Raw genomic sequence first — 23,991 nt, 5'->3', positions numbered from 1 at the left:
GCTGAACCAGAGAGACAACGCAGGAGGGGGAAAAAAATATTCAAGTGCTATTCCACTCCCCTTATTTAGGCTCTGGATGCATTAGGCAAATTCCCAATTACAGCAATCCCTTCTGCCTGCAACTGGAGTTGAGATAAGAGACCAGAAAGAAGGGCCAGTGGGCATCACTGAAAACTCAGCATCTTCCATTACACATCAGCACAGTATAAAAAGGGCGATGTCAACCCTGAAATGCTTTTTTCCAAAAGAACACACACACACCCTTTAGAATGGGTATGGTGAAATCTGCCTGGAGAGGGAAGGACTCAGCAACACCAGCAGGTTCCTGACTCCTTATCATCAAAGCAAGCAGCCCAGCCCCTGAATTAATTTCATCAGTGTCCTCTTTCTTCCCTCTCCAAGGGCTCAAATCCCCGAACACGACTGCAAACACACTGCCAAGGAGGTCGTGCGATGTCTGAATCCACAACGGATTCATAGACATCTCCATGTTTTGCTGTCAGCCTGAAGTTTGAATAAGGGAGCCCACCAGAAAAGAGTGAATGAACACTGGCAGCTGCCAGCAGAGCCGAGCCTGTGCTTTAAGCCACCTAGTGTCCGAGCCGCGCAGGGAGATGCTTCAGGAAATTCAGGCAAAGAGAAGGAGTTGAGACATCCAACAAGAGCAACGCGGAAAGAAGCAAAGAACAGGGCGCACCGGCTGAGAAGCAACCCCGAGCCGAGGAAGCAGGCGCCAGAGAGGAGGCATGGCAATGCACCCTCCCTGGGACGCTGCTCCTGCCCGGGCTGGGGTGACACCCTTCAGCACAGGGCCGAGGAGGGTGGACAGCAGACTCGTTTCTCAAACTCATGTCCGTCAGAGAACGTCACCATTTAGAGGCCAACATTTCAGCCCCAAGGTCCAGCTGGGTTGCTCGGATGCAAATCTGGGAGATCTCTGGGATGCAAACTTGGAGACAACTTGCCCCAGCATACACCTGTGGAGCGAACCCAAAGCGTCCCAGAGGCACAAGCCCTACTAACCCGTGCCCACTCCCTTAAAAACCACTTTCATCCACATCGCCTCTCCTGCCCCCGCAGTAGCCCCCTCCTCCTCACTCTCTTTCTCTGTGTCCTCGAGACTCCTCTCACCTTGAGGAGTGTTAGGATTACCCAGCATTTACACTCAATGCTCCTCTTTATTCCTTAAGACTTATTAAGAATGATAATGAGCTCCAAAGCAGTGACACGTCTCTCTCTCTCCCCCTCTGTCGCGCTCTCTCTCTCTCTCTCTCTACGTGCCTTTTCCGTCAAAGGCACACAGGACAAATCCGACCAAAAAAAAAAAAAAAAAAAAAAATACCCTGACAATATGGATCAAGGACACATGAGGATTTATATTCTACAAATCCAGCCTTTTTTGTTTTTATTATTTCTCCTCAAATTCCATTCCTTTCCTCTTCTTACTCATGTTCTCCCCCCCTCTACTCCAAACCTCTCAGACTTTGAATGAAAAAGAAGAGAAGAAAGCTGCTTGCCTGGAAAACCTCGTTAATGTGGAGCTCTTAAACGGTTGATTAATTTTAGCAAAATTTACGATGTGCCCTTGCTTTTCTTTGAAGCTGCAGTCTTATATACCAAAAGCAAGTTAACTTTGAGATCTCTGTGCGAGCCAACTGCCCCCTAATTCTTGGATACCCTATTTAGGTACAACAAATATACGGGAGAGAAATGCTACACCAGAGCATGGAAACAGTCACCCTGTTGGATGCTCAAAGTGGTTCGATTCAAATCCCTTTAGCACAGCCTGATAACCACAAGCTGAAAACTCCCAACTTTTAGCTATTTAACTTCCCATAAAGATTTTTTTAAAAAATCACCAGTCAGTCCTTCAAAAACAAAAGGAAAAGAGGGACACATAAACACAAATTTCAAGAGAAGTCTCTCCAAGTTACATCTGCACGCACCACAGAAACGCCAGACTCTCGGCTGCACTAGAAACATCAGGTTCTCCCAAAGCCACCTTTAAACCAGCTATGTTTTGCCAGAGGGAAAAACTGAGCCTAAGGAAACATCATAATACTGATCTATGCATATCCTGAACTACACCTCAATATTTCAGTCATCTCCCCAGCTTCCTCCTACCCAGTATTTCCTTTTATTCTTTGTCTCCCTCTGCTAGACTCTGTTTTTCTGATACAGACATCAGGAGGTTAAGGGCTCAATTATCAAGTCTGTTGAATCCTCAGCTTCACGTTACTTAGGAGGTTCTCTGTTGCTCTTTGGAACTACACTGCAAAATCTCTTTCCTTCTCGGCTTTTCTTTTTCCTACTTGTAACGTCTATTTCCGACACACCCCTGCGCGAGAACCCACAAATCTATTTGGGGTAAATGGAAAGAAACCCTGAATTGGTTTGGGAGACAGAAACATTAATAAAAATAACCTTAAGACTGCCTAGCCAGACTGAACCTGAAGCACTCACAATCCTGAAACCTAAAGTAACATCCACATGGAATTTACAAAATATGATTCGAGTGGTTCTAATTAGCCCCAGTCTGTGGAAATTTGGAAGGAAGCGGCTCTTTGATTAATGTTACAAACCAGAAAGGAAACATATTTTAAAAGTTAAAGTAGCAGCATTGTGGAATACGGAATCATTACCAGCATGCATTTATGATACCTGCCTCAATCAGATGGCTTGGGGTTTTGTTTTTAGGGTTTTTTCCTTTTTACTTTAAGAAAAAAAGGAAGACAGGATGCAAGTAAAAGCTTTTGTTCATGGAAGTGTGCGGTGCTTTTATCTCCCAAGGAATTTATATAGCTGGACTGTGTATAAATCTTTCTGAAAATGAAATTAGCAAAACCAAAACAGGGGTGAAGGTGCTGGGGGGAGTATGGGAGGGGGCAACCATCACCTCAGTAAATCATAGTGGATAACCAGCCACTGGCTTGGACAGATAGCAAATTCAGCTTTAATAGGAAGAAACAGAGTTGGAAAGGGAAAGAACAAGATTCATACCTGCAGAAAACTCCTTGCAAAAATGGGGGGCTATTTTTAATAAGCTTTTGAAAGTTACTGTGCAAGTTTTCTTGGGCTTGAAAAGAAAAAGGAAATAAGGGTTTTTTTCCAGCTAGCTTGATTGTTTTGGGTGGAGCTCAAGCATGTGTGTATATATGCTGTATATAAAAATGAATTACTAATTCTTTCCTGGAAACTGTTTGAATTACAATCTGCAAGATACAAAAACACACCTTTATTTTAACACTGATTTTAATACAGATAGAATTGGAGGGAGGGGGGAAAAGTGAGGGAAACGGTTTTTTTCCCAGTACACAGCAAAACCCTTAAGCAAGAATGACGTCCCACCACATATACCCAGAGACACTTTGCTCAGCTGTACAACACCAACTTAACTCCAGCCTTCAGTGGCTTTTCCCTGTACAAAGGCTTCGGTCTGAAACTGCAAGAATGACAATGTCATGTGTGTGGAAAGCTGACACTTGGATCTTTTAAAAAGAAATGAGGAAAAATAAGCTGTTGACTTCTTGGTTAAAGTATTTTCTTGTTCTAACTCATGTTCTTATGTCACTGGGCTAAAAAAAAAAAAGAGAGAGAGAGGGAGAGAGAGAGATATGACTTTCCTTGAATGATCTGTTTAACCTAAGCCAGAGGAAAAAAAAAGAAGTCATTAATTACTTATGTGAGCTATTGCTTCTGAAAGACAATAAACCTGCCTGGTCGCCATGGATATGACATATTTGCTCTGAAAACAACACAATAATTAGCAAAGGGGAAAGATACAAGGAGAATATGCAAACTCCTGAGTTTAAAGCCATAGCGTTTCCTTTTTCCCCCCTCCTTTTTTTACTTGCCAGAGTCAATTCTGTTTGCAATTCAAATCAAACAAATAAACAGAATACTTACAAAAATTTTTAAATGATTTCCCACACATCAAATCACACACGCAGGAAAAAAAAAAAAAAAGAATTAAAAAAAATTACAAAAAAAAAAAAAAAAAGGAAAAAATTAACAAGGAAAAGGATTTAAGTCTAGTATGGACAGATCATAAACCACTTGGTGTTTTCCGTATACGTGTATGTATGCATATACATATATATGTGAAATATAAATGTATATACACACACAAACATATATGAGTTATAAGGGTTACATCCACTATTTCCTCTAGGATTATTCTTTTATTTTTAGGATCAGTATAGAAGCATACCAAGAGGAAAAACATCGTGGAAACATTTTGAAGATACACTAAAAGAAAGTACAACAAGGGTTTGTTTTTTTTCTGTGTTAAACATGCATTGATTGTGTTGGTAGTATATTTTTTGCAAACCTTTGCACTTTTCTCTACAAGATGAGAAAAAATCACAATTGGTGTGCACCGTGCGTCAACCTAATCAACACACCGGCTTACCAGGACTTCTGAAATTTTAAGCATAAAAAAATTCTTCTCTCTCCTCAATTACTTTAGTTCCAAAGTGATATCACACTGAATCACATGTAATAATGCAATGGATAAGTTAAGAAATAATGAAAACTGAGTTATATGCAGAGAGGCTTCTTTGAAATAATTTATAAACGTTGCAGGGAAAATGTTTTTTAGATTGCTCTCTCATTAAGATGAGACAAAGACTATTAAAACCTTCTCTAATGCAGTAGCTTTCTGGATTCTGACCTTCCACATTTAGAAACCAAGTAATAAAAACACCCTAACAAGCACTTTATCTTTGGAGATATTTGACTTTGAACTTATTTTAACTTTAAAAAGACTTGGAAGGTATAAAAATAACAATATAGTTGCCACAAGTTTCTGTTGTTGTTGTGTTTGCAAAGCTAAAAAAAAAAAAATCTTTAGAACAAAATAAGCAGATTAAGGAAACATCCCCCTAATTTAACTCTCTTTTTCTGTTTTTTTTTTTAAACAATAGTTTTTAGCTGGACGCTTTGATCTTGAAAGGGTTCTGCTATCTTGTGTGATGAGGGGGGAAAAATGATCTGTTTTAAATGATGATGCAAAAAAAAGGATCAAAGCCCTGACTTTCTGTTAGCCATAATAAGTTCTGTCTTGCACAAAGCTTCAACTTCAGGCTTCAATATATAAAATATACAGGAGCCCAGTAAAAGCGCTGAAAAGGTACAAAGTCTGAAAACAAAAGGGGACACTGCTCCTTTAAACGTTTTAGTGCATATGGAGTTTGATTTCTGAAAGAGATCAGTTTAACATCTCCATAGAAACCAGCAACAGATTATCATCAACAGAATAAATAACTAGTCTAATAAATTAAACAGGAGGCATAAGATCTGGAAACTTGATTACTGAAGTTCAACAATATTCTCCCATAAACTCTTCCAAGCCACCTTTAGGGTAGCTACCAAGGTGGCAGCGACACACAGATAAAAGGTAGGTGGCAAGCAGGCAGGACTTCTGAAATGAGAAGTCCGAAACCTTCGCAAGAAATTATACCACGCTAACAGTCAGCAAATCAATAGAGGAAATAAATTCATCAATGAAGTTTTGGGAGAGGCAGCTACTCTTCCAGGGAGCAGGCTGCCAGGACCCGCTGTGCAGTGCAGCGCGGACAGGAGGGGGCACACGGAAGGTGAACGTGCAGCTCCTGAGAAGTTTCACCTTTCTGACCCGAAAGAGCAGGAGGGCTCGAGTCGATCGATCAAACCTGCCGTGATTCGGAGCAGCCTCCGGCCGCAGCCCACCCCTCAAAGTTTGCCGCACAAGTTGCCCGCCGCGCAGCCAGGCGCTCACGGCGCCGGCCCCGAGGCAAGCGGCAGCGCCAGTCCCGCGCCCGCCCGAGCCTCTTGACAGCTCGCTCGCCGCCCCGGGCCGCCGCCGAGCCCGCTCTGCTCGGCGCCCCGGATGCCCCTCGCTCCTCCTCTGCTCCCCGGGACTGGTGCTCCGCGGCCGGCGGCGCTGGCGGTCCCGGCACGACACCGCTCCTCGCCTTCCCCGTCCGCGCCCCGCGCCCCCCCACCGGCCCGGCTCTGAGTGACGGCTCGGACACCTGTTCCCCGTCCCCAGAGCCTCCAGCGCGGGCAGCCGCTCCCCCGGGAGTCACGGCCCGCGCCCCCCACCCACCGCCACCCCGGTCAGTCGCCCCCCGCCCGCCACTGCCCCGCCGCGCACGGGGGAAAGGGGGAAAGGGGAAGGAGGCGAAGGGGGGGAAACTTCCTGGCTCCGGATGGCAAATCAGCTGCACATTCTGCAAATACCACCGGGTAAAAATAACCTGCTGCTTCGCCCGGGGGGCCGGGCACCGGCTGCCCCGACCCGCGCTCCCGGCCGCCGCGGCCCCTACCCACCCCGTCCCTGCCGGGGGGCTGCGGCCGTGCCGCTGTGGGCACCGGGAGAAGCGCTGCCGGCCCCGGCCCGGCCACTTTGCAGAAAGTTCCACGGCACGGCTCGCCCCGCCGCACCCGGCCCTATCCGCCGAGCGCTCCAGCTGCCGCTCGCCCAACTTTGCTGCCGCCTTTCCCCTCCCACCACTCGGTGCCTCGCCGGGACCCTCGGGCGGTGCGGCGCGGCGGGGCTGCGGTTACCTGCCCTCAGCGCGGAGCGGGAGCACGTGTTCCCCCGTCCCCTGCCCGGGCTCCTGCCAAAGTCTTGGAAATTGACGGGCGCCGCCGCGGCCGCGGCTCCGCCGCCGAGCGGGCACGGCGCTACCCCGCCGCCGGCGGCCCCCTGCCGCCACGGCACCTCCCTCCTCCCGCGGGGCCGGGCGGCCGCCGCTGCCCCCGCTGTCGGCCGGTGCCCGCCGAGGCTGCCCGCTGCCCGCGAAGGTGGGCGCTGCCCCACGGGAACCGGCTCGGAGCGCGGAGCGCTGCCCACCTGCCGGGCAGCGCCGCCCGCCCGCGCAGCGCCCCGACCCCGGGGCTGCCGGCAGCGGGGCCGGGGCCGGGCGGGAGCGGACGGGCTTACCTGCACTTGGGGCTGCTTTGGTTGACTTTCCAAGTCAAGGGAAATGTGTGTGTGTTTGGGATGGAGGCAGCAGCGCGCATGCGCCATCAAACTTGCCCTGATCCCGGATTTTTCCTCCTCGCGCTCCCCTTTGCTTTGATTATTGAATTTTCCTATTTCTAACAGGAGGGCGGGCGTCGCGCAAAACCCGGCCTGGAGGCCGCCGCCGCCCGCTCCGGCCCGCCCGGGGTGGGGGAATGGGGGGAGCGGCGGGAGGGAGCGGGCACGGAGCGGACTCGGTCTCCAGGCAGGCAGGGCAGACAGGCAAGGGAGAGGCGCCTGCAAAACCCGGACCGGATCACCCTCCCCTGGCAAGGGAAAAGGCGAGAAAGTGTCCCCATTTCCCAGCCCGCGCGGGCAGCTGCCTGTCCCCTACCCTGGTTCCTGCACCAGCGGTTCCTCTTCCCCATCCGTCCTCCTTCCCAGGGAACCACTGTCAGTTTTATAAAATTTTCTGTTTTGCACCCTGCTGACCCCTGTTCACCTTAGTTCCCTGAGACTAAACTCCATGGAGATGACAAATAACTAGGTTGTGTCTACTGCTTTATTCTCCAGCTGGTTTTCCTAGGCATGATGTTCAGTTGCTATTTTACAAACTTCTAAACTTCAGTACTTTTCTTTTGCTAATGTTCTTTGTCTGGATTTCACTCAAGTTTAGAACTAACCATTGTCTCGTATCTACAACTGTACTATTTCTCAGTTTGGCAGTGCTGGCTTTGCTAGCAGTTGCACACAGGACTAACTTTTGCACGTCTGGATCCTAGAGAAAATGCCAAGGATCAAACGTGCAAGCTATGAGCAGTCTTGTAGACTGGGCTGGTTTTGGGAGATGTCTTTGCAGGATCAGAGACAAGAGTTCGCATGCACCTGAATTTCCAACAGGCAGGCATCACATTTCTGTGTTAAACTACTTTCCCCAGCTCTATCTTTCATTTCACCGAGACAGCGAGTATACATTACAGTTACATGTGCACGTTTTGTGGTGGTGATTCCCTAGAAGCATCCCCAGAGACCTTTTCCTTCATCCCCTGGTTCCCTCTAGAGGAGCCAAGAGCCTGGGCTCACTGCAGTCAGCACTGGGGTTTGGAGGTACAGCTGCCTGCCTGCTCAGGCAGTAGGTCTGTGGGATGGAGCTGCCTCCATCGTAGGGCTTGCAGGATTTGGGCCCTAGGCCGTAGCTAGGCAAACCTGTACGCTCTTGGATAATTTTGCTCATTGGCAGCAGGGAGCTCCACATCAGCACACCCACACAGAAGCCCTTGCCGAAGCGTCTTGCTCTTCCTGTGTGCTTCCCTGTCTGTGTCTGTCTTCACCTGTTGCCTCTTGTCCGGTGCTTACACCATCAGCTCTTTGGGGCAGAAACCATGGATTTGCTCTGGATTTGTCAGTGCCTTGCACAATGTGGCCCAGCTCCATAACCACAACTCCTATGTGCTATTGCCACATACATAAATAATAATAATTAATAATAATGGGCTAATTCCTCTGATTTTGATGTGACTACTCATGTGAGTAAAAGTGACTCACATACATGAGCGTTTGTGGGACCACTGCCAGCTCTTGAGCTTTTATTGTGAGTCTTCCAATATTTGGTGTTCTCTTTTGATCCCCAGCTCCTGGAATGACTCGTTTCTAGCACTTGTGTTTACACAAGGACGCTTGGAAATGTGGCCTAGTGCTCCCAAAAGCCTCAGAAGCCAGAGAACAAATAGGAAACCTCCAAAGAAATAAATTTTTAATGGCTTTTGCGAAAATCCTGTGATTTGGCAGCTCGGGGAGGAGTGGAGGCTGACTCATGAATTTTGAGCAGTCAAGTTTAGCAATATGCATCGAGTTAAATATTTTGGTCCCTGTAACAACTAGACTTCTACTAACCAGGCCAAACTTATAGTGCAGAGACATATTCTGTGGAAATAATGTTTAAAGTGCCTGTGTATTCGCAAAGTCTGAGGTTTTGTATATTCACATATTGTTTAGGATTTGTCATTCTGTAGTTATTTGTTTCTACCTGTTCACAGTAAGAAAGCAGGAAAATAGGCATGAAAATGGATTAAAGTAAATAGGACTGTGTGAGACTGTTATAACAATTGTGGCAAGTATTTATAAATTGCTGAAAATACAACCACCAAACTTCCTGATTTTGTATGCTGGAGAGACACTGCCAGGTTAAAACCCTTGTGTTGCTGAAAGTAAATGTCCCAACTTCTTCTTACAAAAGTAAAAGGGAGCAGGTCCCAAGCCATGAATTCTTGCTTATGAGGCATCCCTGAAGAATGAAGGGTTGGGAGAATAGGGCCCTTTAATTAAACCTGCATCGTTACTTTTAATTGCATTTACTTACTGTTTTCTCTCGTTCACGTTTTTGCATTTCTCTCATCTAGTGTGTTGAACGCAGACTGAATGGTCTTCCTTCTGCTTGGAAGTTTCCTAATTTTGAAGTGCTGTGGAGCTGGCCTAGTTAGGAGGAGGACTTGGGCACAGCCAAGTGTTTTTGAGGTGGTCCTGTTTATCACCACAGATCCCTCCTGCCTGTGCTCCCCTGCATGTGGTGGGAGGCTCGGACACCATATGAGCTGTGCCTCTGACAGCTTTGAGTCTCCTTCCAGACCACAGCTCGCTCCAAAGCCCATTCAGCTCTCCCATGTTCGCTATACGAGCCCCAGAGTGCGCAGCTCCTCAGCCAGATAGAACAGGAGGTAATGACACCTTACACAGCCCGTTCTAGATAGAAAGAAAATAATTTAGCAAATTGCAAATGATGCATACTTAACTATTTATGCAGCATCTTCCTGTCATCAACCCAAAGCAATTTTACTTCCGTGTTGAACAGTGGATGAAAATGTTCTATAGATTTAACCATTGCGGGAGTTCCTTTTAAGTGGTGCAGTAATCTCTCTCCGGCTAATTTAGTGTTGTAATAAGGCACCACCCTCACAAGTCCTTTGTGTTCTTGTGTCAATACTGCCCCCAAACCAAAAGTGCTGGCATCTGCATCTGTCAGAAAAGTGGGTCTGAAACACATACTAAGAAAGGAGCAATATGGCCATCAGCAGAGCAATATGGCCATCAGCAGGGCAATCTCAAAAGCCTTTTGCTAATTTTGAACATACCCAATTTCATTCAGATTTCCTCTAAAATGTGATTTACTTTCTCAACAAGTCCATGATATGGTTTAACAGCACTGGAAGATTCAACAATAAACCTCAAACAGAAGCTGCTTGAGATGTACCTTGCAAGCCAGAATGCTTCAGTACAGATTCAGTTTTGTTCTTGCCCCTGGGGGTTCCTTACCCACTGCTCAGGATTCAACTTGAACCAGATTACGTCTCTTGTTGGGATTGAAGATCCTTAACCAAAGACCTCTAAGGAAAATATCTGTCAGTTTTGCTCTTTTCTGTTTCAAGCATACAACACGACAGTGGAAAAAAATCTAAAAGGAATCTTGGACATTACTTTCATTTTCTTTCCTCTTATGGTTTTCTTTGCCGGCATTTACTAAGCCCGTGAGACCTTACACAGTTATGGTTCCCATCTCCAGTACTTCCTGCTTGCCTGAACATTTAACAAACAGTTCAGTTGCACAAGATCATTGGCAGCTCAGATTCCACATGCTCGTCCATCTCCAAAGAGGTTTCATCTATTCCCAGCCTTTCTTTAGCTACCATAGCATACAGTGATGCCATTAGTTGCTGCCCTTGGGGAGACGACATCCTGCACACTACAAGCTTAGTGCCCATAAGACATTGGTTCTATTGAGCTACATATTTCAAATGAATTTACATGGACTGAAGTTGCAGGACACATTTTATGCTATTTATCATTCAGCAATTAGCAATAATAGCATCCAAACTCATTATTAGGTTGTCTGCTGTCCACAACTCTTGGTTAAATCCAGAAATTTGTCTCTTAAGCCTAACTTCATAGAAGTTGCTTTGATTTTGCTCAGAGTCCTCAGAGCTCTCATTTCCACCCTGGAGTGGGGTGGGTGCAGCTGTGTAGACATGCAGGACATGGTGAGTGTCTGTCACATCCCCTTGTGAGCTGCTGGGCAGCAGTGAGATGTGAGCACGAGGAGGTAATGCAAACCATACAGCACAGAAGTGAACACAATATTTAGACTGATGACAGGACAGCTGTGGGTAAAGCATACAGGCTGTGTTTTTATGCAGAGTAGAGGTTAATGTATTTTATTCCCACCCAGCACACACCCCCAAACACTCCATCTGGCTATGCTGTGCAAGTGCAGCCCGAGAAAACTACATACCCTTAAAAATTACTCACACAAGAAAAACGATGCTAAAACAACATGAGAAGGGCATGGATTAAAATTCCATAAGCAGAGAAATACATACTGAGGGTTCTAACTTTGTCCTCAGGTCACCCTGCTTTCAGCAGAAGTCAAGAGGAAGGACTGCAAAGGTAGTTCCTGTAGCTCTGAGGCTCATGGCAATACTCAGGCTGAGATGCCTTGTTCCCGCCCGCTCGGAGCAGGTGACATGCTTTCCATAGGCCTACATGCCACATTAATTCATCAAAGAAGCCCTCAATCTCTAGTAAGTGAGGAGCTGGCTGAGGTCTAGGCTGGCCAAACTACCAAACTGGGCTGAACCAGTCACCTATCCCATGTGGACTACCCAAGAGCCATCAGGCGTCAGGAGTGACATTTTCCAAACCCAGTGCAGACCAGAGTGCTGTCCAGGACCTCTGATCCTGCTTCACAACTCCCTGGAAGAATGAAGAAATCACTCAGACGTGCACTAAAAAAGCCCTTGTATTTACTTAGTTTCATAATGGAAAATTAAAGTAATTGCAGAGGAGGAGGAGGCATTTTTTCAGTTGCAAGTGCAATATTATCCATGTCCACATTTTATCGTTGGAGTGGCACAAGTAATCAAGGAATATCATGTGGTCATTGTTTGTCAAGTGCCTTTTTGTCACAGGCAACTATTTCTTTGCATGTCCCCATTTCAGAAGAAGAAATCGGCTGGATCCCCATCATACCCTGCTCCAAATCCTCTGCGCAGAGGAGCCATTGCTTCGTGCTGACAGCAGTGGGGCAAGAATTATTTATATTGAAGAGGATCAAGCCCTGCATTTTGAAACGTCACACTTTTGCTTAGAAATACATATGATTAATATCAGTATGCAAGTATGTAATATAAATATTGAAACCTTGTGAACCTAATTAAAGGCCTACAGACTGATACTGACTTTTGGTTGGTATAAGTGAGTGTGTACAAGAATTTACCCTGCTCAGAATCTGTCCTTACATGTTTTATTTACCTCAAATCTATATAAAAGTTCAAGCAAAAGACTTGACACCTAACAAGAAACATCTTGCATTTAGCCCCAGTTCTGCCCCAAAATTTCCCCGTCACTTCACTATTCCATGTGTCTGGGTAACATCCACTGGTTTGGGGCTTAGTCCTAAAGGAGATTACTAAAGGTAACAAATAAATACAGGAGGAAACAATAATAAATAATCAACAACAATAATAAAACTGGAATCCAAGTGTGAAGTATGTTTGTAATTGTCTGTGTTAGAAAATAATCAACTAAATAGCAATAAATAATAAAAATTTATATTAACAATTCATTTGTGCTGATACAGACCTTCAAGTTAAGAGTTCATTACATTAATTTACTAATTAATTAAGCACTACATCACCTGGCACCTACATAGCTTTTATTACACTTTATGGATGGAAAACTTAAGAGTCTTGCCTAGGGACACAGTGAATCAGTGGCAGAGCTGGACACAGAACTGGAATATCCTCCACAGCTCTGTTTACAGCATAAAGTTGCCCTGATTTTCTGACTGATTTAGTTCAGCAGATGCAATTCTCAGTGTGGGGACTTCAATTTGGGTGCAAGATTGAGTTATTTTGTTTGAGCTTAAATCAGTTCTTAATTATATCAAGCTAGTTATATAAAGGCAGTTTTAAAAATAGCCTTGTAAGCATCTACATTTTGGGCTATTGACTTAAAAACACACCTTTAGTTTAAATGCTGCAATTTTCCTGATAGGTCCCAAGTCACAGCAGTTCTTGAGGTCCCTCCCTTCACCATTTCACTAGCACACCTCACCTGCTGAACTGAGATACGCAATTTTGAGTGTCTCCAACTAAACAGTGCAAATATTTGCCCTGAATTTGGTTAAAGACAGAGCTAGTGCAATTTAGTTTGGCCTTTTAATAAATGGTTTAAAATTCTTCAAAGTCAGGGATTGCAACCAAGTCTCAATTGCTTAAGGAGATACTGTAAGTGTGTGGAGCTGAGTTAACTACAAGACAATGACCCTTCCACACTCCCTCTCCTGGGTATCACGGAACACTTCCATCAGGGAATATTTATTGATGGATTTTTCTGAAACTGAGCCCCTTCCATTTGGTCAGCCACACCTACGTCCTGGGCAAGAGAAGGTGACTTGATTATCTCTGCCTTGCTCAGTGTCTCCGCCGGTCACACTGGCACTGGGACACAGACACAGGGACTCCTCGGCCCTCTCCCTTTTCCAGCAGTGTGTGCCAGCCTGGCAGGATGGCGTGGGAGTTTCACACTGGCCCAGTGAGATGGAGGCAAACCAAGGGCTGTGTAAGGAATGCAGGAGAACTGCACAGGATAATGGGAAACATTATTTATAGCCTGAATGCAGAAAACCTCCCCTTCCTCCCCCCTCTCCAACAGACAAACCCATGTCCAGTAATGACAAAGTCATTACCTTTTTATTATTTTTCAATAGGATTCAGATGTAGCGTGTCTATTCCTTACAGGCTGTCCTGATGGCTCCGCTCTCCTGTCATGCTGGGAACACTCATCTAAATACACCAAGCGGGTGTGGAGTCACCAGCCATGCTTTAGAAAATTTGGGCCTTACCCTCCCAGAAGCCTGTTATCTCACTTATTAAGGGAGAATTATAATGTTTCCCTTCCTCCCGAGAGGCGTTTGGGACTACAATAAAGGCCTTGTGAGAACTGCTGCAAGATCAAAGCAGGGATCCCATTGGAGAAGTTCAGCATAGTGCTGCACCTGATAAGACATGGTTTTGGGGGCTCCTAATAGAAACAATGGGCTTTTCAATGTATTTTTTTTCTAGCACGAATGTTATCCTTGAGAAAAATAATTTTTTCATGTGGAAATCCTAAAATTATATGATCCTCAGAAACGGAAAAGGCTGAAATTCTTTTAGATTTGATGGCTCTTCAAGCTTTCCATCCCAATGTCATGTTTCCCATGAGAAGTCCCTATTCTGACATGCTTTTGCTCACTATTCCACCACTGATCATTCTCTGAAAAGTTTCCTCCTTTACCTGCTGCCCCTCTGTAACTCCAATCCTCCTTTTTTTTCTTGCATTTAATGCCATAGCATGCTTTGTCTTTGTTTTTGTGCTTTGTAAATGTCCTTCCCTCACTTTGTATCTCCAACAAGACCCCTGTGTGTGGGTCTGATAACCCACGTAGCACCCATGTCTCTGGGATTTATTTTGAGATCTGCTGCTTGTTTATTTATTTCCCTTTTAGCACACCCAGTGAGGCCTGTGTGTCAGGAGATGTGAAGGGAGGTGATTATGGGAGACTATTTCCCCTCGCTGCTCATTCATGACAAACAAAGAGCAGTGATTGATGATTAAAAATGCATTCTCTGGGCTTGTTTTCTTTTGTTTTACCATTATGGAGATATTATAAATACTGAATACTAATCAATCCAGACCTGGCGGGACCTCACAAACCTTCTACAATCCCAGGGCTTTGCTCTTCCTTATAACCTCTGCAGCAGTCTCCTCTCCCCTTTGTTTCTAAATTAAAGACCTCCACCCCAACCAAGAAGGAATAAGTTAACTTTGGATGAATTTGGACTGTCTGGGCTCTCGCCAGCGCCAAATAGCCATACTCTCCCCTGAAAGAATAGTCTCTATGCTAAAGCACCCTGGCATTTCCCTGCCCTTTTTTTGCCCTGCAGTGGGGTGGAAACAGAAATTAATTCCTCAGGCCAAAGGAGACTTTCTCTTATTTACGAAGCCCAGAGTGCCACAAATTTGCTTGCAAAGTGGATACCTTGTGAGGAGGAGAAGAGATCAGGAAGTCCCCTCTAAAAAACTCTAATTATTCATAGCAGTGAGGCTGGATTTCTCCCTGGGCATTTCTGTGCAAAAGCCAGAGTGCCATATCTGATTCTACAACATAACACAATGTCCAGATAAACAGCAAACTCAGTGGCGCTTGCATTCTTTTATCTTTATTCAGTCAAATTAACTGCTTTCTCTTTCCCTTCCCACACCCCTGCCCTCACCTCATTCTCCCTCATTCATGTAAAATAGCGACGTGCCACACTGGCCTCTGCAAAAAATTGATCAAAATCTTCTATCCCAATGGAATGAGAAGATTTCTCTTCACTTTGGCCTAAACTACTGCTTTTCTCTAATCAGCTATTTCCTGTGAGATTTTTCCAGTGTTCTGCTGAAGTCAATATTAAATCTCCCATACAACAAAGCTCTGACTGGCTCCAGCGTGAGCAGAGTTATGTTGAGGCTCAGCTTTTGCTGAAGTCCCCCCGGAGAGCAGAGTGAGATCCCTCTTCTGCTCATGACTGCACATGGGCAGACCGAGGTGCTGATGGGGACACTGGGACACCAGCAGAGTGTAACAGCAAGCAGCACGAGGGTTTGGTTGCCTGCATAGCTCAGATTACAGAAAATAAACTACAGTGGGCACTGACATACATTTTTCTTAATAGGCTTAGAACCAGCCCAGGAATAGCTGAGCTCAGCTGGAACGTATCAGGAAGGAGAAGGAAGAGAATCTGAGCTGGGCTAGCAAGAAATTTTAGTCTGAACCATATGGCAAGAAACTGCAGTGTATTCTTATCTTGAAGCCTGAGGATTTATTTTATGCACATAATTGCCTGATCATCTTGATGTAGCATCTCTTAGGAGGAGGGTGTTACACTATCTAACCACCACTGCTGGAAGTTGACAATCTCTCCATCATCTTAACTTTCTTCAATAATTTTAAATATATATCTGTGTTTATGAAATATCAAGGGCCTGATCCCACTGAAGTCTGGGGAAGGACTCTAATCAGTTTGAGTAGGCATTTGGATCAAGCCCATAGACGCTCACTACTTTTCTCTTTAAGTATTGTATCTCTTCATCACATCTTTGCATGCTACTCTTCTGTAGTACACAGAGTCTTCCTCTCCCTTTGAAATCTGTGATTTTTTTTTTCTATGAGAACAGCACTTCTCTATAATCTGTGTTCAAAAATGAAAGGCACTGCTCACAAGTAATGAGGTAGCCTAAAATGCTGATTTTTAGCCAGTACACTTTATCCCTCTGTTTCCAAATTTACCTCTTCTCCTCTTCCCAGAGCAGTGTGAAACCAACTCAAAGTGAAGGGGGCTTTGCATCAGTAATGGTAAGTAAATCTGCTTCAGACTTTTGAGTTTAGCCTTGAGTCTGCAAGCCGCCTTTAGTTGCAACGTAATTACCATCAGTTCACCAACAAATTCCGTTTGCAGACTTGTTTCACCAGATTCAGCACACAGATTGATCGAAGCTGCTCTTTGGTGAGCTTCTGCAATGCAATGGTATTTTTACATCGTGGTCTGTTCAAAGGAAATGTTGTTACTGGCATATTTTCAAACATACACACTTTCACCCAAAGATCCTAACTCATCTGGCAGTTTGTGTCAATGATACCACTTAGCATAAGCTTGGCAGAGACAGAAATGCATGTGTATGCATGTCTGTATGTATATGTATGCACATGTCCTACACCCACCCACACCACCTACTAATCCATTGGCTGATGTATTTATGGCTAGTTTGCTTATAAACCACTGCCCTCTGAAGAGCTCGCAGCCACCTCCTGCAGCTATGGCACACGCTTGTCTCAACAGCAAAACCTGCACTTCAGAAAGACAAAGACTCTGTTTAGAACCTGATTAAGGCCAGTGCCCTTTATGCACATGTGAAGCCCAGACCACACATGCTTTTTGGTAATGCTCTCCTTGCTGCCTGGTTCATGCACCTCCCAGCCCATTTCTCTCTAGTCACAGTGAACCCCCAGAGGCCCCAAGGACAGGAGGACCTGCCTTCCCCCTCCCTTTAGCTGATGGCCTCTCTTCTCACTGTTCTTCAGAAGATTTTTCTCATATTCTTAACTCTTTCGAGAAACAGGCCATGCTTGGGGTTACGTAGCATAGCAAAGCCAAAAAGCAGGATTAGAGAATGATCCTGGAACATATTCTCTAGAAAAATGAATCTGGAACTTGAAAGTGAAGAGATGAACCTATGGCCAGGTCCCATCTGGATTAATTTGCTCAGACTAGAACAGAGGCTGGGGCAATTCTTCAGTCCATGATATTAAAGAGGTCAGAGAGAAAATCACACTGGTCCTAGGAATAAATGAATTGGATTACAAAGTATGATGACACTGCGCAGTACAATGCTGGTTAAAGATATCCAAGCTACTGCTGAATAAGTACAGCAAGCAGTGGAAAATTATACCAGACAGATCACTGTACTAATAGAGCCGTACTCTTCTGATATCAGGCTACTCAGGTATCTCTAAAACTGTGAGGTGTACATATGTACTAAACACTGCATCTGCCACTTCGACTACTTTGTCACTGTACCTCAACATCCCAATCTGTAAAACTGGAGGGGGGGGGGAGCAGGGTGGAGAAGATCACTGCTGCTATATTCGGAAGGAGCTATGAGACTTATTTGATGTTTTTTAAGAGCCCTGAAACCTCAGAGAAGGGCAATTTATTGTTCTTATTTTCCTGTGATCACACTATTCCCACTGGGATTGTTTATTTCTCTGCTCTGGGTTTCAATTTATTTGTTTCTCATTGTGCTCTGGGTTTCCACACGGAGCAATTTCCACTAGCAAAGACTGAAGGGACTATTTTCCCTTTCTGGCTTCAACTTAACAAACGTACAGGCTGATAAATCCTCTTGTGAAAATCCTACAGGGTGAAGCAGGCTGCAGATCAAAGGGAAGGAACATTTGTCCTCTAGTATGCTACCAATACCAGCAGAACCTCCTCACCTTCATAAAATGATCCTTCGTAAAAGTTCACGTCCCACGCTCCCACTCTCAGTTCCCAGATCCAGACTTCTGACTTTGTCACCCATTTCTGCCACCCAGATCTAACAGTGTAATCTGGCTCTACTGGCATTAAAAGTTCGATTTCCTTGTGAAAAACACATCTGAGAGCAGCAGGAAACAAGGAAGCAGAGAGAATAGTACTGGATCCCAGGCTGGCTGGTATGTGGAGCTACAGGTCCTTTGTGAGTTTGGGAGGAAACTCCACCCAACTCCATGTCCTAGCTCCACCTGGGAATGCCATGCAGAGAGCAGCCACCTCAGTGCACTCTCAGGATACTCATATCTGGGCAGACTTCGCCTGTCTCTGCTTTGGTCTGGTTCCAGGTAGTTCTCCTTCCTGCTCCCACATCACAAACATGCTGTACCTGAGACACCTATGGAAATACAAAGGTCACTGCACTGCTGTGTGTGAGTGCAGAGCTTGTTCCAAGCAGCAGATACTCAGCACACCCAAGGACCTGCTTCCATGTGGTCTCCATGCGATGCACCCAGTCCTGGGAGAAGGTGACAGCAGGTCCTTGATAACCCCAGCTCAGTCTTGCTCCTTCTGTGTGCTGGAGCCATTACTATAAACACCTCAGGAATGGCCCCAGGCCCAGTCCCAAAGTCCTTGCTCTAATTCAGGTATCAGGGAAGGTGCTAAAGTTTAATTTATACAAAACTTGACCAAAGGAATCAGGGAATAGCCTTTGGATGTACAAGGACTGGGTCATTTATATTGCCAAAGTCAGCAGGGTATTTAAAGTGGGATGTGTGCCTGATGTCTTTAGATGTCCCTTGGCTCTACTGCACATGGCAGCCACAGAGTAGAGGAGTAGCTAAGCACTTGCTTAACCAGAAGTACTGGAAAGGTCCCAAGTGGTATCAGAGTTTTGAGTAACTGTTGGACCATCTGCTTTCGGGGGTGTATCTCACATTCTTAAGATCTGAATCATGATTCACAAACCCAGATAATCCCTTCAGTGTATTTAGGGGAAAACTATGAATTTTTGTTCTACTATGCAAATTACACCTATTCTCTGTTATTAAACTGTTTCTCTCTGGGACCATTATGAAGTAATCTGAGTGTCCACAACTGATTATTGTACTTGAAAAAGTAGATAGTAATGTCATGAAAATGTGTAGAAAAAGTTTGGAGATTGGCAGTACCCTAACGGTTTGTACAGATTATCTCAAGTGGCTGAATTATTACAGCTCATTGTTCCCCTCTCCCCAGCTGAGACACAGGACCTGACCATACTCCTGAGCAGTTGAAATGGCAAAGTAAAATACATTTGTCTGAACCAACATAAATAACAGCATGGTTCAACCAGGCAAATTTTACTCTGGAACTGCACTGATAATTACTGTAGCAACTTTACTAGTTACCTATTAAACTAAGGTTTGACTTGAATCATACCCTTATAACAATAAATTTGGTTTGGTGCTATTGGAGACACACAGCTTTTCTGTGGACTGAAATAGTTTATTGGTTTCAATGGCTTATATGATAAACCAGGTTATATAATAGTGCATATCAAACTGTGCCCAGCAGACTTACAGCCAGATTTTAATATCCTAACTTTAGTTGAAGAGCCCTAAATGTTAAACCTCAGTCTCCCTAAGGCTTAAAGCACACTTAGTCAATGAATGTGCAAGCCAGAGGAAACTGGGATAACCTACTTCCTGTAGGTGGATGGAAATCTAGTGCAAACTTTGCCTCTGTTATTAAAATTAAACTCTACGACAATCAACACTTAGGCCAAGCATCTCAAAACTGACTCTGTAATTTCAGGGGCTCAGTGGGAACAACAATCAGGAATCCCTGTAGGCGCTTTCATAAAAACAACCCTATGAGTGTAGCTAAAATGGAGAAAACAATTCAGGTGAAAAATTAAAAGGAAAACTCTAGAAAGCTTCGGTGAGACACAGCTGCTAATCAGTCCAGAAGGGTGGGGACGATAATTTATTGCTATAGAGTGGACTTATGTTCCCTTACCTGTGAATGTTATCATCTTTGATAAGCCACATGCATGCATATTTTATATTTCTATGTTAAAAAGCAAAGTACAATCTTATAATGAAAAAAGAGCTGAGTAAGTACAAGGCCAGGTTGCCCAAGGAGGCAGGTGTGTGTGTTCGTGAAACACTCCTTCCTCCCTGCCCAAAGAGCCTGCCTTTATAGCATGGTCACGAGATGGAGTTACTGTAAACATGGCCTTCTAAAGTCACCAAAAAAGTTCAGCACCTCTTGCAGGAAGGATCAGTTTACACCATCTAATTTTTCTGTCTGACTAAGACATTAAGTCAGATATCGTTTCCTGCTCACAGCCCATTTATCCATTAAACCAAGCTTTCTCCCTGTCCTCTCCTAGATTACTTCTTGAATCTTTCTGTATCCTTTCTGTTCCCTGTGTTTCCAATGTGCTCACTGTTTTTCCCAAAAACTGTTTCCCCTGAGCTTTTTCCAATATGAAGCTGAACACTTTCATAGGTATCTGCAATTCTCTTTGGCCCAAATCCTGAGAGACCCATTCTGTTTATATTATAGAAAATTCCTGTCATAGCCACTAAGCACACTGAGCTTCTAGCACACCTTGGGATCTGACCAGCAGAAAAAGCTCAGCTATCCCATGTGCAGGGAGGAGAGGAAATCAGTGGCCAGATTCCAGAATAGGGGTAAGCTCACTGTCCGTTGGTGAGGAGCACACAGAACCTCCACCACAACCAGTGAGGAGTGGGAGTGCTCCGTGGAATGCACAAATTGTCCATCCCTGGGCAAAGCAGCACTAAATACTATTTCCTTCTATACTCCTGTGCTCATATAGCACTGAACAACTTCTGGGCACAGGATGGCTGTCGCTGCTACCAGAGAGACAATAACCAAAACACTGAGGAAAGGCAAGGAAAAGGATGCTAGTTTTAAAAGAGCACAGGTTGTCTCTGTGGTGAGAGAACAGTATCATCAAGTGCCTGCAGCATGTACCGATCTGCTGGGAAGCCTGGTGGGAATCAGGCTAGCTGCGCCTCTCTGGGAAGCAGAGAAAGCTGTCTGTGCTGCCCACACATCCACACTGCCCACAGAAGGCAACAGTGCCCAAAATATTTCAAGATGGGCAAAATTTAATCAACCCTAGCCCCCAACAAAGGCTGGCTCTGATCCAGACACCTGTCCACTCACCAAGTCTGAGTTCGGTTGGTTGTCAGTGGGCCAACTTGGGGAGGCTTCCTTCAGGAAATCTACCACTGACTTCAGCTGGATTTCCCAGCTTCCATAGCCCAGACCTTCACAGCTTGCAGTGGACTGTGGTGCTTGTCTCTCACTGTGCCATGAGCCTGAAGGAGAGGGTGTCCTATTAGCTCATATGCTGTGAGTTTGCAGCCCCTTGGATGATCCTGACTGGAATTTCACTAGTCCCAGTAAAGCTCCCTGCAGACAGAAGGGGGAAATAGCTCTGTGCTCTGTTCCCCTCCTGCACCCAAACATGGTATCTGCGTCCAGGGAACAATGACTTAAAAAGGACTTCAAAAACAGGCATTATTTGTCATCTGGAAGAGCTATAAAAAGAAACACTTCTCAAGTAGTGAGTGTGAATACCATTACTTTACAGATTCAAGGGAAAAAAAGCAGATAACCTTGGGGAGACCTGACCTTCAAACAGGTTCAAATGACTTTGCCATGCTTTCCCTTCCTCTCTCCCCACAGAAGCACAAAATTACATACATGTATACATTCTCACACACATATACTCCCACATAAACAGAAGGTCGTAGACATGCATATGTCCTCTCTTACAAACATACACACACACACACACAAAACCTTCTGTACAGGTTCTTACGTACAGGCACTTGCACCCATTCACGTTTTTACACATTTTTCTGCACAGCAATGGCACTCTCATTTGTGCACACACACACGAAGCATAAAATGCAAACACAGTATGATAACTGCAGAAGAAGGATCAGACCTCTCAATGCTGTCAGTGTTGGGATTTATTTTGGAAAGGAATTCCAGTATTTGTTCCCGACCCACGGTGTTTAGATCATCAGAATATAATCATATGAATTTACATAGTTACAAATCAGACTACCTAAAAAAAAAAAAAAAAAAAAGCCAAAAAGCCCTGACTTTTGCAGTTTCCCATCCCTTCAAATCCAGCTTTCTAGGCAGTCTGGATCAGCAGAGATCCTAACAATCCTTCCAGAACGAGGTGCATGCCTGTCCGAGGAGATTCACTAGCTGTGCACAGATTCCCACCCAGAGCAGGACTTTGCAGGGTGTTGGTACCGCTGTCAAGCCCATTATCTGAGACTGGGGCCCGTTGCGTGGCTGTTCTTTCAGGTACTCCTGGTTTTGTGATCAGCCACATTTATGCACTTTGCATGCACTGCGGGTACAATCCTCCATCAGCTACACCACACATCCAGCTTGTGACCATGCGAAGTCCCCAAGCCAAGGAGGAGATGCAGAACGACTCACTTAAATTCTCAAAGCTGGGATACGGCTACCCACCGTGTCCTTTTTTTGCCAGAACCAACTGAAACAAACATTCTTTCCTACAGCTTTCATCATCAGCTGAACATTTTGCTGAGGTGGAACCTGCTTATGTCCCTGGGAAGGTTGACAATGATGCTGTCTGCTCTTCTACTTCCTTCTGTGCATGTACCTCAAAGTTCAGCACACAAAATCAGTGACCTTATTTCCTGGTATATTTGGCACCATGACTTATACAGTGATTTCAGCTTGAGGTACAGGTGTTCAGCAGCTCAGACACCCAGATTCCACCAGCTCACCTCACACAGAGATAGGCAGTGGTAACTTCCTATCATGGCCTCTTATCTCAGACAAAGTCACTGTACTGAGGCACATTATGTTTTGAAAACAAAATCTTATATGAAGCACAGTATTATTTCACATGTATATTAACAGAGAAAAAGAATGCAAAAATGTTTTCCTTTGGACCATGCAGTAAATCAGTGGCACAGCGGGATGAGGAAATCAGAAATCCTGTTTCCTAGATCCTACATAATCATTAGATTATGTACAATGTCCCTCCTTGCTAGGGAAAACATCTTCTCATAGATGGGGAGTTTGGTGGAAGGTAGGGTTATAGCTGGCTTTGCATTTGCTCGTAGTGCAGAAGCAGGTATGCCACTGTGTATCTGATCTGGAACTTGCTCAGCTTAATTCCAAAAAACTGGGTAACACCCATGCTGAACTCTTGATTTCTGTGGTTTAATTCTGATTTGCATCCTCTGGGAAAATGCAATGAAATCAATACATTTACTCTATATTTCACCTATTGCCACAAGGCCCAAAATTCAGTACTTTGTGAATTTTTGGCGGCATTTAGTAAAAATTTAGTAAAAAATACAGCTAGTAAAAACAGCCTCATTTGGGCAAAATAAATCTGTGAAAGAAATTTAGTGTATGTCCACAGTTCTCAAATTGCAACAAGGAGGAGACGCATTGGGGTTGATGTACTGCTAGGATCTTCTCTGAGGTGGGAGTAAGTTTGGGCAGTACAGTGCTGGCTTACCACAACTCATGTGTCTGCTCAAGGTTTGTCTGCAGAGTCGCAAAAGTAAAAGGTGACCATGAGAGTTCCCTGGCTGCCTCTCTACCTGCAGTTGCTGTTGTCTGGGAAAGACCAGACTGGAATTTGAAAGGTGTGAGGTGCCACTGCAAAGCTGCTTCCTCAAAGACACGTGAGCACTTATTGCATGGCTCCATGTGAAAGGGAAGAGTTGAAGGCAGAGAGATCAGGTGCTCAACTGCTTGTTTCTGCTGCATTCTGCAAAGAGAGAGGAAAGGCCTTTGCAGGGTTAGACAGCAACTGCAAAACTCAGGATGGAAACCCACAGCCCAGTTCCAGTCGCCTTCATACACACGCAGAAACCTCAGCTGCTGGTTCCCTGCAGCTGC

At 45.0% G+C, this 23,991-nt stretch overlaps 1 protein-coding gene across 5 annotated transcripts in view; it reads right to left on the bottom strand.

Moving 5' to 3' along the window:
• CASZ1 (castor zinc finger 1) overlaps positions 1-7,094 on the bottom strand; it is a 198,403-nt gene extending 191,309 nt beyond the window's left edge. For 4 of the 5 annotated variants that reach the window (XM_048326118.1, XM_048326120.1, XM_048326117.1 and 1 more), the window contains exon 1: positions 6,929-7,094. The gene's annotated coding sequence lies outside the window, so the exon portion shown is untranslated. Of the gene's footprint in view, positions 1-6,549; positions 6,627-6,928 lie in introns of those variants that run through there. The other variant, XM_048326116.1, reaches the window with a different exon arrangement.
• Between the last annotated feature and the right edge of the window lie 16,897 nt (positions 7,095-23,991).

The sequence above is a fragment of the Corvus hawaiiensis genome, chromosome 22, assembly GCF_020740725.1.
Source record: "Corvus hawaiiensis isolate bCorHaw1 chromosome 22, bCorHaw1.pri.cur, whole genome shotgun sequence".
NCBI lineage: Eukaryota > Metazoa > Chordata > Aves > Passeriformes > Corvidae > Corvus > Corvus hawaiiensis.
Note: the sequence above shows the minus strand (reverse complement) of the source record. Positions and strands in the feature narration are given on the sequence as shown.